Here is a 15,196-nt window from a genome sequence, read left to right as displayed (position 1 = left end):
AATAAACCATTTTTATAAAGTGTCATTCTTCCTTAGAAACAAAATTTTGTGCTCTATAATTCACACATTTCTGAAATTCTTTTCATGGGGTTAGGGAAGTTTCTTTACTCCTCCCTTTTCTTAGTGTATTCCTCCTCAGTATCTTTATCGTTGCTTACCTGAGCTTCTCCCTGTAACACCAAGAATGGGTTTCCAAAAGCCCAAGTTCCACTTATTTATAGTAAAAGTGAGAGAACTCTGCTGCATAACTGGAAGCCTGCATCTACTTCAGTCTATAGAAAAATTCTTTAATGGATATTCATAGACAAAATATAAAGATACAAATGAATATTCTGTCATTAGCTGCAACAGTAAACAAAATAAACACACACACCTATAATAGTAGTGTTAGACGGTTAATAAAAACAAATCCACCCCAAAAACCTGAAGTGAAATTGTTTCACCCCTCTAGTATTGGACTGTCATGGCACTCTTACTTGATTTCTGGCCTTTAATGCAGGAACCTTCCAGGACTCAGGTTTGGGGGAGGGAGGTTATATAAAATTACACACTGGGGAGGAATTATGTTTTAAAGGTAAAAAATCCTATAGGCTATAACTCTTCATCAACTACAACTGTCACAATAGGGTTCAAATTATTTGAGAGTTCATTGCAAGGTTGGATATATTTAAAAAGCAACTTAGTAACAATGACTCAGGGAAACAAAGCATAATTATTCATGTACAGTGTATATGTATTAAATCAAATGTCAAACTACATGAGCTTTTAAGATTCTGGAGTACATTTTCTCCTTAGTTATGCCATAGTCTCTTGTCACCTGCCATAAACTCCACATATACTGTATAAAATATTCAGGAAAATTTCAACCTCTTTCTAACAGTATGATTTTTCATTATTACCCACCAGGGACTATATCAAAAGTAACACAGTACTTAAAATGCCACAAAAGGAACCATAAGATGCCTTAACATATCATGTTACAGCTCGTATGAAAGTTGGTCCCCTCCTAAGTCTGGAAATGAGACTAGATTGCTATAATGCTTAGCATAAATATAAACAGACAAGTGTTAAAATGATTTCCTCAAAAATACGTGCTATAAATTCCTAAGAGATATTTACCTATATACATTGGTCTTTTTATACTTTTGAACATGTATCTTGGCAGTCCTGGGTGTCTCAAAACAGATACTATTAAAACAACAAGAAGGAAAATAGAATATGCAATTCTAAACTAAGAACTAAATACTCAATGAGCATAATGTTAATTTGGTAGAATCCACTCCAGTTAAATTTGAATTGCTGACTCTACATGTTCTCACTGAACCAGTAAAGAATAAATCCACCCGTTTTAAACATGAAAATCTTTAGATTTCCCTCAATTTGAGTGAAGATTTATGAATTCACACCAACAACACTTTAAAAATAATCTTACAAACTGATCTTATTCCCCTAAACAGAGAAATCTTGCGAATGTTTTCAACAATGATTTTTATATCTTTGTTTTCTTTTCCTTTTTTAGATATTGGAATGTTTTGGCCACAAGGTTAAGAAAAACTTCCCCATTTATCATGACCTGCCAAGCACAACTGGCCCCTAGAAAACACAGTCCTCTACCACTTAACAAATTCAGCTCATCTTAGTCATGAAACTTCAAAAGCATTTGGCCACAGGCATAGGTTAACTATCATTTGTTTTAAAGCATAAATATCAATCACTGTGTAACATACTCTAGTGCACCTAGTATCATTTGTCTACTAGGTACAAGTACTAACCTTTTCAATTTGAACAATAATCAACATAGAGATAGTCTGGTTTATTAATATATAATTGTTGAATTTTAGTAAAAATTTCTGTTAAAATCTCTTAAGTTTGAATACATATATATAAATTTTTTAAAAATATTTTCAACAAATATAAAACCTAATGTGCTCAAAGGTATCACAATAACTGGTAAGGAAAACTGATAAAATCTTTAAAAACAAATTGATAGGTAGAATGTAAACAATAAAACATTAAAGGCAATTTTAAATTGAACAACATATACCTGTAGATTAATCTGAAGATGAATTTACATATGATATTAATATTTCTGGTACAACATATTGATTAAAAAGTATAAACAGACAGCTACGTTTTCAAGTTTTGTAAATTTTAAATTGTTTATCTTCCATTAAAATAACAATTTTTAAAGAGAAAATCCTGTGGTGTTGGCATCAAGTTCTTTATTTTTAAAATTAAACTATACACAATAAGCAAAAATGTATCTATAGCACACTGCATTTTAGTTTGGTTTTTAAATGATATTTAGATTTTGAAACTCAAAAGCAGCATTTTGAGTTTCAAAATCTAAAATACTTTTATATTAAATCTATTTTGCATAATCATTGTTATAAATCATATTTCCTCAGGTTTTAATCCAAAAATGAAACTCTTCATCAGCAGAGTTAATAAAACACAGACTGTGGCATAATTTACACTCTAAAAAACACACAAGTTATGTGATTTCCATTTTAATAGATTTTCTATCTAATTAAAGTAACATTCTGAATTACCTATAAGATAAGGGCAAAAGACAAAACAGTTCCATGTGAAACATATTTCACATGTACAAATATGTGGTCAGAAAAAATAGTCCCATTAACTATGTAACTCCAGGTAAAAACTAAGCAATTTATTATAAATATTTTCAAATGTACAAGTTTATTCTTTACATGGAAGTGAAATTTAGTCAGGTAATTTCAAAATTTCTGTGGTCCTAAATACTTGGTTATCATAAAGAATGAAGTACCCTCTGTAGTCTCAATGTAAAATAGATCCCCAGAGTGGTTAAACTCAAGGGTTAAAGAGTAAAGGAATTACAGATTAGGTTTATCTGTCGTGAAGGTCTCATTCTAGGTAAACAGAATAAATAATTGAGATATACTTACAACTTTTTCCTCTTTGACCTCAATTAAAATGGCTTTCTGAGAGCAGATTCTAAAGACAATTTATCCTGGTTTCCTCAATACACACTTATGAAGTCATCTGGCTTTTGTATTTCTCCAACAGCTGTGTTACCTTCAAAATTGGTTTATAGTATTTCCCCAAAGCAAAATGTGAGACAGCCCTTGCTTGACACACACAACCACCTTCCTTCTGCGGGTGGCTGAGTTCAAAAAGTCAGATCATACAATTTCGAAAATTCTGACAACAATAATTTATAAAGAACTTCGAGGAGGAAAGAGAGAAATCAAAGGGATTTAAAAAACTGGGCTCTCTCTCTTCCTCTCTTCTTCCCTCTCCTCCCCGTCTCCCTAAGAAGTTATAACACAACACATCATATGATTATTCATATTTGCTTTTGTTGTCAGTTTGATAATATTTTAGTAGTTTAGGAAAGGTTAGGTGAAAGAACAAACAGGCAAAAAGTGAAATAAGGTAGTGCAACATCATTATTCAATTACACAGGATTCCAGAAAACAGTAACCGCAAGTCAGGAAAGGGAGCAGGAAACTGGATAGTGCTGACTGATGCTCAGTAGACCCTGGAAACCAACCTGGCAAACTTACTGGCTGTGATAATTCATCCTCCTTTTCTTCAAACAGGTTCCCTAAACAATCTAACTCTGGCAGTAAATCAGTTTTCACAGACGCTTAGAATTAGAAGACATTTTCTCCTCCTGAATTATGCTTTTCTCAGAAGAAAATAAAACAGTACCAATAGAAAGCAAACCTTTCCTCAGTAATCTTGAATGAAAGAAATCTTTAAGATACTACAATTACTGGGACAATTCACCCACAGTTTGGTTCCTTGATGCAGCAAAAACACCAATTCACAATCTTTCTTCATGAGATTCAAAGATTTATACATATACATATAGTATTTGTATATGTATACATATATATTATATATACATATATATATTATACATAAATATATACATATATATATATATATATACCTGTAAGTAATTTAACTAAAGCATTCCAAAGGCTTCCACCTCAAGGTTTTAAATCAAAGCAAGTGTTCAAGTGCATATTCAAATGAAGGTAAAGACCAACTGGAAACTTAAGGTATTGTTATGAAGCTAAAATTAAACTTAAGATCATAATTTTGGGGGAAAAAGTTCCATAAATGGAGAAAAATATTTGTTTTCATAGAAAATATAACATGCTTATTGAGATGACTACATCTGAAATCTAATGAAAATATCCAATTCAGCACAAGATTTCAAAACAAAAATTATCCAGAAAAAAAAAGCCTTTCATTTAAATAGCTGGTATTAATTTTTAAAATCCTACATCATGCATCTTATTAAAAGGGAAAAATCCCTCAAAGTCTACTACAGTTTTCTAAGGAGCACTAATCTGTTAATTATCAATTATTTTTATCACCTGCATTTCTTCTTAGCATTAATATAAATTATAGTAGTAATTTAATTTTGAATTAAAATTCAAAAGTATTTAATTTTATTAAGTAAAGACAAAAGGTATTTAACAGCTTCAGCATGGACCGACTAGGGATTTTCTCTATAATGACCTACTCACTCAAATTTTATGTACATATTTCTTCTATCATCCTTGTGCTAAAACTGAGAAAAATCCAAACTTATTTTACTTAATACTATTTGCTGACATAGAACTGCCTACACTTCAAGAATTTACCACATAACACAATAATTATAATGCCTCAATCAAACGCTAAATTCAACTTACCTTATTCAAAGTCCAAAAACCTGAAGCTAATTCCAGTTTTATTTGGAAGTTTTGTGTGTGCGTGCATGTGGGTGAAGTTCAACAGCCAATAAATTCCATTTTCTAGTGAGAGCAGAATGAAACCCGGTTCAAGGATTATAGAACAGTCTGCAGAGTTTATAGTCCCGAACCAACATCCAGGTAGCTTTAAAAACACCTTGCTCTGTCATGAACCTCTGTGCTCCAGAAGCAGTGCATTTATTTAGGTTAACCAGGAGACCTGGAGAGTAAACACTCTTGGCTCTGACCAATGGCTTTCTGCGCCTTTCTGTTTATAGTAAGATGACTTGCCATCAGAGGTCACCCCCATCAACAGCTCCCGTCTTTCACTGGGATCTAAAGTATTTATCCTGACTCCTAGGCTGTCAACCTGTTGTCATGGGGACACATTCATAACCCATTGGGGTATCTACTTGAAGAGTTTAAATCCCTGCATTACATTTTCTAAAAGCAAATTTTACTTGAGTTTCTTTTAAAGTGAAACATTTCTGCAGAAGAAATACTTCATGGCAAGTTAAGAATTAGTACACATTTAAATAAGGATTAAATAAGGATTGGTATTCTTTTAAAGTTCCAACTAGCATTTTATGGGTTTTGTTCTTTTTTTTTTTTTTTTTTTGATGAGGCAGAAGGCTTTTAAGATTTCACTTTCACTATTACATCTCTCCAACAAGCACAAAATTGTCTTCTTCCCCTAAGCACACATATGTGCATGCTGACAAAGTGGAAAGATAATTATAGGCATTTTAATTTCATTCATCTTTAATGTAGTTTTATTTGAGGTAGAGGAAGGGGTGAACACAAAAGTGCTCACACAGCAGTTATCATTTTACGTAAAATATTTTCTAAAAGAAAACCCTTTGTGTTTTCAAAACAGAGATATGCTAAACTGTAAAGAAATGAAAAGGAAACAGAAGAGTTAAATTCAAGAGATAAGGCTAGTGCAAATAAGTCTATTCTCTGGCCCCGAGGTTCCCTTTCTTTCTAATGGTTTATAGCAAAAAAAGAATTGTTTTCTTTCAAGTAAATAATGTTATGAACTTTCCACATCTATCCCTTTAAAAATATGTCTCACAGATCTCAAAAAGAAAAACAAAAGGCTAAGCTCATGTCATAAATTCCTCCTACAATATTTCAATTTAGCATTTACAGGCATTATGGGGATTACTGCCTCCAATTTGTCTACATAATTCTGGGATGGTTTCTTCTCCTTTCACTTTTCTTGGTCTCTAGTGTGGCTCTATGATACAGTAAGGGAAAGGTCTCCAAATAAAGACCAACAGCCAAGGATCCAATATCTCATTCTGAGTAATTTGCAGCACAAGTGTTTCTTAAAGTCATTTTCATTTCTGAAGGTGGAAATGAGTGAAAAGCCACTACCTATCTGAGGTCTGCGCCGCATACAGAAACCTCAGCATCCTTAGGAACTGAAGACGGCGCTATCTCCCCAGAGTACTGGGCATGGATGCTGCTGCTGAGAAACTGCTTAAGGGTCTACATCTACATACCACCGGCGGTGGATGTTTAGGCAGGGTTTTGATGCCACTACAATACGTCTTTGACAGAGGACTGCCTCGTTCTATTAGAGTTAATAAAATGTGTTGATTAATTATTTTAGAGATCCTATTTTTGACAGATTCAGTTCTTTGATCTTCATATGGTCAGAATCACTAAAACGCAGTGTCTTCTTTGCAGCCAAGCTGTCTTAGGTAGTTACAGCTGCTTCTTCTTTTTTTTTTTTTTTATTGAAGTATAGTTGATTTACAGTGTTGTGTTAATTTCTTCCGTAAAGCAAGGTGACCAGGCTATACATATATGTGTATATATATATATGTAATTTTTCATATTCTTTCCCATTATGGTTTGTCACAAAATATTGAATATAGTTCTCCATGCTCTACAATAGGATCTTACTGTTTATGTATCCTATAGTTTTGCCTCTACCTAGGGCTTCTTGAGTATTGTAGTATACATCAGAGTTTTTAAGTTCAACAGAATATGCTTTTGAATTGGCTACTTTTTTTTTTTTTTGAATTGGCTACTTTTTTAAGGGATTATAAGTTATTCAATATTTCCTAAACTCTGAAGATCTCTAGAAACATTCACTGAAGCAAAATTCTATGTCTCTTTCTATCCCAACTGAAACCCAACAAACCATATCTAAAACTCTGAGGAGGGGAAAATAATTTCTTCATAAATTAAAGAAGGCTGCCTGGGTGATAAGTTTCTCTCCCAATCTTAGGGGACAGGGCGGGGTTGGGGCAGGGGAGTGGAGAGAGGGCAATGAGCCACATGTGATGAAAACCCTGTAGATAAGGAAAATATAAACATGAAAATAAATGGCATTTGTAGTTTCAACTCTTAAAGAGCACAGATAACTACAATTTTTTTTCTGAGAAATATAATCATTATCTCAGCTTACATCAGGGCAACAAAGTGTTCCCAGAATCATAAAAGTAAATGTAAACTTTTACTTTATATTGTTATACTTAAGGATGAAAATTACACTAATGGTTTTTTAAATAACATTTTATGGACAAAGATCGTTAGGATGTCCTTCTAGACCCTGTGTACCACAATCAATTAATTAATTATGCGACCTAACAAATAGATAAACTATTCTTTCTGAGTATTTGTTTCCCCATCTGTAAAATAAAGGTCTCTACCTCAGAGTATCAATGATATAGCACTTGTTTTTCAACGCAAACCAAAAAATTAAATACTCCATTCACAAAACAGATTTAAATTACCCATAATTGCTTTCATTAGCCATGCTTAAAATCAGGCATTATATCTGTCCATCACTGCTGCTAATTTTTATGACATAAGACTCTAAGAGCAAATAAGCTAATAAAATAGTCCAAATCAAAGGTACTAGATGTTTTTAGAAGTCAGTAGAGCCTTATTATGGAGAAGGCAATAGTACCCCACTCCAGTATTCTTGCCTGGAAAATCCCATGGACGGAGGAGCCTGGTAGGCTGCAGCATGGGGTTGGGAAGAGTCAGACACAACTGAGTGACTTCACTTTCACTTTTCACTTTCCTGCATTGGAGAAGGAAATGGCAACCCACTCCAGTGTTCTTGCCTGGAGAATCCCAGGGACGGGGGAGCCTGGTGGGCTGCCGTCTATGGGGTCGCACAGAGTGGGACACAACTGAAGTGACTTAGCAGCAGCAGAGCCTTATTATGAAGCCAAGTAAGTGCTTGGTTTTCCTTATATATTAAAATACATACTAATAAAATACATAAAATACTCACAGACACAGAAAACAAAATGGTTACCAAAAGGGGAAGGGGGTGGGCTGCTGCTGCTGCTAAGTCGCTTCAGTCATGCCGACTTTGTGCAACCCCACAGACGGTAGCCCACCAGGGTCTCCCGTCCCTGGGATTCTCCAGGCAAGAACACTGGAGTGGGTTGTCATTTAGGGATAAATTAGGAGCCTGGGATTTACAAATAATATAGATAACCAACAAGAACCTACTGTATAGCACAGAGAACTACACTCAATATTTTGTAATAACCTATAAGGAGAAAGAATCTGAAAAGAATCTCTCTGTATATATAATACACATATACATATATATATATATATATATATATATATATCTGAATCTATGTGCTGTACACCTGAAACTTACATGATATTATAAATCAACTTTAATTTAAAAATTTTTTTAAATACTGGAAATGGCACTTTGCCTTCCAAACCCTCTATTTAGTCCCTTCAGTTCTACCTTTCGGTGATGTAAATGCCTTCAGTGGGGGCCTAACCCACATTCTGATAAAAAGCAAAGCCATTACGAACAGCTGGCTATTGGTACATTCCAGTAGTGACTTGCCTGGTGTCCATACTCCAGTAGTATTTGTTAAATGCAAAAGTATCCTTTCAAGCAACATACAAAACAAGATTAAGTTTAGTCAATCATGACAACTCTAAGGTTTAGCAGAAATCACATATTTTTTTTAAATCAAGATAATAAATCAGTCACTGCAGTGTCATGGGACACATCTTTCATATTCACCTTGACTACTCACCCTCCATAAACTTTGCATGGGGTGGGTGCATCTGTAACCACCGCTCTTTCTTTGTTCCTTCTCTGCTCAGTGGCATCATCTCCTCTTTTGTACACTGTCTAGTAATCTCTCAAGAACCCTCCATCTCCAGAGTTATAAAATACCTCCAGGCTCTTTTATAGCATTTCCTTCCATTTTTCATTATTGGCTTATTAGTTATAAAACAGTTTTGGGAAAATCCTAAAGATTGATACTAAAAATTAAGAAATAAGCAGAGCCAACATGAGAGGACAAAAGATCACCAAAAGTTCAATCAAATAATTCTAACAACTGAAAAATCATGGAGTAGGGAGAGAAAAACAATTTTAAATTTCTGTGTGTACAATAAGTACCCAAATTGCTGGTTTGAAAAAGGTCATATGGAATCAAAACTAAACAGCCTTATATAACTATAGCAGTCTTCTTAGCCAGGTTGTTGATGTAGTATCTATATTAGAATATAAGAAATATAAAATTTGAACCTAAGAGCCTATTTTAAACAAACATTGAGCAAATTAAGTCCATGACCTTGTGCAAAAAATACCACATAGTAATCAATGCAGTAATTACAGTCACCATTTTTTTAACCTTTTTCCTTCTTTCTCTGATAAGACCGACAAACTCAAATATATTGAGAGGCCAAGTGTGTAATGTGAAGGAGAGAAGTGAACCAAGAAGAGGTGAGGCTACTGGCAAAACGCATGATCTGTCCCAAACCACTCAAATTTTATATTTGGTTGGCCAAAAAGTTCATTTGGATTTTTCCATAACAATTTACAAAAAACCCAAACGGACTTTTTGGCCTACCCAATGTTTCCTCGCATCTAGTCCCACATCTTAATACTATCTGTAGGTTGCAAATTCCCCAAGTTTTATCACTATTAAGATCCATCCTCTTGAGTTCTAAACTCTCACTTTCTCCTAACTAATTTATATCTCTATGTGAATATCTCACAGCCATATCAAACTTTAACATGTCCAGTGTTATCCTTTATTACTTTTCCACCAAGCTTATCTTTACTGTCCCACATTTTCCATAGAAATAAATCCAGAAGCCAGAATCATGGACTCCTCCTTTTCTTCAAACTCTGTATCTAAACTCACCTAATTAGCAGGATTAGACCAACCTGAAGAACAGACCTCAACCATGCCCCTCAGAGCACTAGACCAAATCAGCTAGGCAAATCTCAGAAACCATCAAAGTCAATCAGGTGACGTTATCCTTAAGTTTCTGTATCAACCTTTCTACCTCATCTACAGACACCAACGTGCCCCACAAGAGGAACTCTAGGAAAATCCTGTCATCTACAACAGCCTGGCTAGTGAGTTGAGTCTGGTCTGAATGCATTCCAGGGCCAAGTTCATGTCATCGATCACATCAGCTAAAATCACGAACAAACTTCGTATCACTTCTAACTGGTGTGTGTATGTCAGTCGCTCAGTTGTGTCTGACTCTTTGCAACCCCATAGACTGTAGCCTGTCAGGCTCCTCCACCCATTGAATTCTCCAGGCAAGAATACTGGAGTGGGTTCCCACTCCCTTCTTCAGGGGATCTTCCCAACCCAGGGATCAAACCCAGGTCTCCCACACTGCAGGTAGATTCGTTACCATCTGAGATGCCAAGGAAGCCCTTCTAACTGGAGCCAGAGATAATGTCCCACAGGGCACACATAAATAATTAGTTTGTTTCTCCTCCATGAAACTCCCCTGAGTGACCAAGGGTGGGTTCATTTTAGATGGAGTTCCACTTTTGATGATATATGATCTATAATCCTTAAACATTTGAATGTCTCTTATGACAACTATAACATAAAATTCTTCTAAATGGCAAGTACATTTGATGGGACACGACAGTGGAATGGGCATCAGTGGGAAAGGCACAGGCGGATGGTACCTCCTATGTGGCTTCTAGGTCAACTGGTAAAGCTTAAGGTTCCCAGTGCAGCTCCAATGGCTGAGTTTAGTCTTGTTTGGGGGACCAGTGAGTTTGATCTCCATTTGTTCATACCACTAACCAGTGGCATTTATTTGCCCTATGAAATGAATGAATAAGTTATGGGAATGACAAGGAAGACACTGAAATGTGTCCAGAGGCTTCCCGAATGAGAGGTGAAGGGGTTGGGCCACATTCTGCTTTTGCTGATGGACTATTTGGTAAGGTTAAGGGACAAGGTGTGCCACTTCTATTATCCGAGTCACAGATGTGATGAGTTCAAAACCCCAACTGGCACCTATGGGTGAAGAAGGCTGCTTCTTTTTGCTGGAAGTTTCACACAGCAAAGTCATAGAAACTTGAAGCTCTAAAGAAGTCACTAAGGTTGCAGGGTTCCAAAGGTACTGGCACATCTCTCTAGGCAGCTCTTTCAGATTAGGAGAATCCTCAGATTTATTAGCATTCATCAGATTTATTAGCATTCACAGAATAAGCATCTAAATTCAGTAGTGGAAGCTCCAACAATGATACACAGAATTGACCAATAGGTCCCACTCACAAGGTCTGCTAGCTTCCTTCCCCCACTGCAAACCCAGCTCAAGACATGTTCACTAAATCGAGATACTCCCTCCCTCCAATGGATGGATAAGATGGAGAACTGGGCATGTCTATCTCACATGGCCAGGAAAGCTTAAGTCCCTCTCCTATCCAGAGTGTCCCAGCATATTACATATTTCTTACCCACCATCTGGATGGGTGCATTTTGGTCCTCCTTCAAGGCAGCCTCATTCCCAATCATCTTTCTCCTTAAAGAAGCTGAAGTTGGGGATCAGGGGGTGAAGGATCTAGGGGCAGTGAGGGAAAGAACAGCCCCTTGCTAGTAAACACAGTACATTCATTTTCAGTTTTGATTGGTAACTGGCTCAGAGCTTGGTCAAATGAACTTCTAATACCTTCAGTCCATGCAATGCTCTGTATTGGGCAGCAAGATCTCCATCACTGACATCATCTATTTCCACTTGGGGAACCTTCAGACTTAGTAGTCATAACAATTCTGATGTGGCAATGGTATTTGCTCCCTTTGGTTGACAAGGGTTTGATTTACACAGCTGGGATTGTTTCAAGAAGTCCTCTTTAACCTAAGGCATTTATTGCTCTAGTATTGTAACATATCTAACATTCTATCCCCATTTCAACTTAAGAATTACAGGAATTTTCCAAGGCAAAGAGGACAAATGCAAGAAGTTGTCTAGATTTCTTTGGGTCAGTTTCTCATTTTTCCAATAGATCATCTTTGGTAGAATTCCAGGGCAATAAGAAGAGCCCAAACAGTAGTCAATACCTCATCTATGGTTTTCCATGAAAGTTTTTTTTCGTTTGTTTCAGGGACAAGCCCTTACAATAGTCTAGCCACTGCAGGAACTCTAAGACCTTTCACTGCTATATCCTAGTAAATCTAAGATTGGTAGGACAGACAGCAGGAGTGGCTAAGCCATAAAAGAGAGCAACTATTGCTCTTCCTTGGAGAAGGCAATGGCACCCCACTCCAGTACTCTTGCCTGGAAAATCCCATGGGCAGAGGAGCCTGGAAGGCTGCAGTCCATGGGGTCACTAAGAGTTGGACACGACTGAGCGACTTCACTTTCACTTTTCACTTTCATGCCTTGGAGAAGGAAATGGCAACCCACTCCAGTGCTCTTGCCTGGAGAATCCCAGGGATGGGGGAGCCTGATGAGCTTCCATCTCTGGGGTCGCACAGAGTCGGACACGACTGAAGTGACTTAGCAGCATTGCTCTTCTTCCTTAACAAGTATTATATATACACCAAGCACCTTCATCTTCCAAATGAACCAAAGTTCTAGACATTTGTTTAGCTTCCACCCATTATGATTTCAAACTTTCCTCCTTTCCTACTTAGGGTGTGGAATTATAGCTGTTGTTTAGAGAGGGTCAGAACCTTCCTCCAGACCAAGATGAATCATTGTATGACTTGTCAAAATGGGGTGTCTTTGACATTGATTGGCAAAGAATTCCATGCCTGGAATATAGTTAGCAACAACCGTGGTACCTTTCAGACAGCTGACTTTGAACCTGCTTCTGGGTACTTACACTACAACTACATCCCCAACTTGTCTTCATTAACAGACAATAAATGAAGAATGATTATTCCAGACAATAAATGAAGAATGATTATTCCCTAACTGATCAGAAGAGTTGGTCAACACATTCACTAACGAAACCCATGAATTCCCCTCAAATCCTATGAATTGGGCCATGAGAGTCTCCTCATTCTTTCTCTTCCAGAAAGCCATGTCTTTTTCAGCATCCTGTGGTGGTTTAGTCACTAAGTTGTGTCCAACTCTTACAACCCCAAGGACTGTGGCCTGCCAGGCTCCTCTGTTCATGGGATTTCCCAAGCAAGAATGCTGGAATGGGTTGCCATTTCCTTCTCCAGGGGATCTTTCCAACCCAGGGATCGAACCTGCTTCTCCGGCATTGCAAGCAGATTTTTTTACAGCTGAGTCACCAGGGAAGCCCTTTCAGCATGCTATCCTCATGATAAAATTGGCAAAGATTTTTATTTACATGCTAACAGATTAACATGTCACAATTTCCTATATGCTGGAAGAATACAGTAGACTTTGGGGTCATAGATAAAGGACTTTATTACTCACAGCAATAGCAGAAGCCAGAATATTAGCATTTCCTTGTGACCATTGCTGAGTTCCAATTCCCACAGAGTGACGTGACATCTGCACACGCTATGGGCTGCATTACAATAAAACTACTCTGACCTTAGGGAACTCATTTATTATTATTATTATCATCATCATCATCATCATCATGGGCAGTAAGCATGCTGCCTTTTGCTACAGATGATATGGGCAAATATTTCCAAAGTAAAACCCATTTTACAATTAAGAAGAATTATACACCCATGATGGACTACTGAGACAAAAAAGTATTAGGAGATACACAGTTTCATTCCCAAACACCAGGAATGCCTCACTTATGATGAACCCTCACAACCTCATCAGGAAAAGACCCAAATAAAGGCCAAACAAACTAGACTTATGAACAGTCGGAAATAATATCAAAGTACACACACCTGAATTCATGGACTATATTAATAGGACAGTCCAGTGGGCTCTTACTCAGAAGCTACTTGTTTATTATTACTTTACACATGCCTAAGAGACTGTACACATACCTAAGAAACCAACTACACTAATTTTCATGTCTGTGGCTCCTCAAAAAAAGAAAAGGGAAAGCATAACTGACAACAACTGAGGAGTAACTCAACAGCAGAGAAAACAAAAAATTATCATCCAAATCCAAGAATCCAACAGATTTTTACATAAGGGAAACTGACCTTCCATACTCCAACTGCCCTTCCGGGTTTCAGTTCATTAACTGTTTACAAAATGATGACCTTGGCCACTGGGAAAGTATGAAAATGTTCAGCCAGAGGATTTTCACAGGAGAAAGAGCCCAGGACTAAGTGTCAGAGACTGGAGCTCTCATCTAACCTAATGACAAGGTAATTTTAGGCAAGTCATCTCTTAACCTTCAGTGTATTTTTTTGTTAAAACAAAAATAACCAATGCTTTACATATCTCAACTGGTTGTGTGCTACATGCTTCAGTCAACTGGTGTGTGCTACATGCTTCAGTCACATCTGACTCTTTGCGACCCTATAGACTGTAGCCTGCCAGGCTCCTCTGTCCATGGGATTCTCCAGGCAAGAAAACTGGAGTTGGTTGCCATGCCCTCCTCCAGGGGATCTTTCCAACCCAGGGATTGAACCTATGTCTCTTATGTCTCCTACATTAGTAGGCAGGTTCTTTCCCACTAATGCCACCTGAGAAGCCCACATCAACTGGTTTCTATAAGCTATTTTTTAGACTGTGCTTTATAAATGTATAGGACTCTACATCTATGTCAGACAATTGTCCATGTCTCTGTGTTCCAGCCACCATGGTTTTCTGTCAGTTTCCTGAAAATAAAACAGGCCCTTTTTCTACCAAGGCTACTTGTCACCCTGTCCAGAGCCTGCAATGCTTTCCCCCATAGTCTGTAAGACTGGCTGTCTTTCATTCCTAAGATCTCAGCTAAAGTTTCACTTTCTTGGAGACACCTTTCTTGATCACTCAGTCTAAAGTAGTTCTCCTGCTCTTTCTTGCAGAGCCCTCTTGTTTTCCTTCTTAGCACTTTTCACAATTTTTATGCATTTATATGTTTGCTCTTACCTAATGCCTGTCTCCCTACTCATTCATACATTCTGTGAAAAATGGACCTATCTTTGTTTTTCTATCAGTTTATACTATTTTCTTGGGCTCCAAAATCACTGCAGATGGTGACTGCAGCCATGAAAATAAAAGACACTTGCTCCTTGGAGGAAAAGCTATGACCAACCTAAAGTGAAAGTCACTCAGTCGTGTCTGATTCTTTGCAACCCCATGGTCTATACATT

The 15,196-nt window shown here is 37.0% G+C and overlaps 1 protein-coding gene across 22 annotated transcripts in view; it reads right to left on the bottom strand.

The window, feature by feature from the left end:
• The window catches only part of EYA4 (EYA transcriptional coactivator and phosphatase 4), a 365,676-nt gene that overhangs the window by 171,836 nt on the left and 178,644 nt on the right, over positions 1-15,196 (bottom strand). The window lies entirely within an intron of this gene.

Source organism: Bos mutus, chromosome 9, assembly GCF_027580195.1.
Source record: "Bos mutus isolate GX-2022 chromosome 9, NWIPB_WYAK_1.1, whole genome shotgun sequence".
Taxonomy (NCBI): domain Eukaryota; kingdom Metazoa; phylum Chordata; class Mammalia; order Artiodactyla; family Bovidae; genus Bos; species Bos mutus.
Note: the sequence above shows the minus strand (reverse complement) of the source record. Positions and strands in the feature narration are given on the sequence as shown.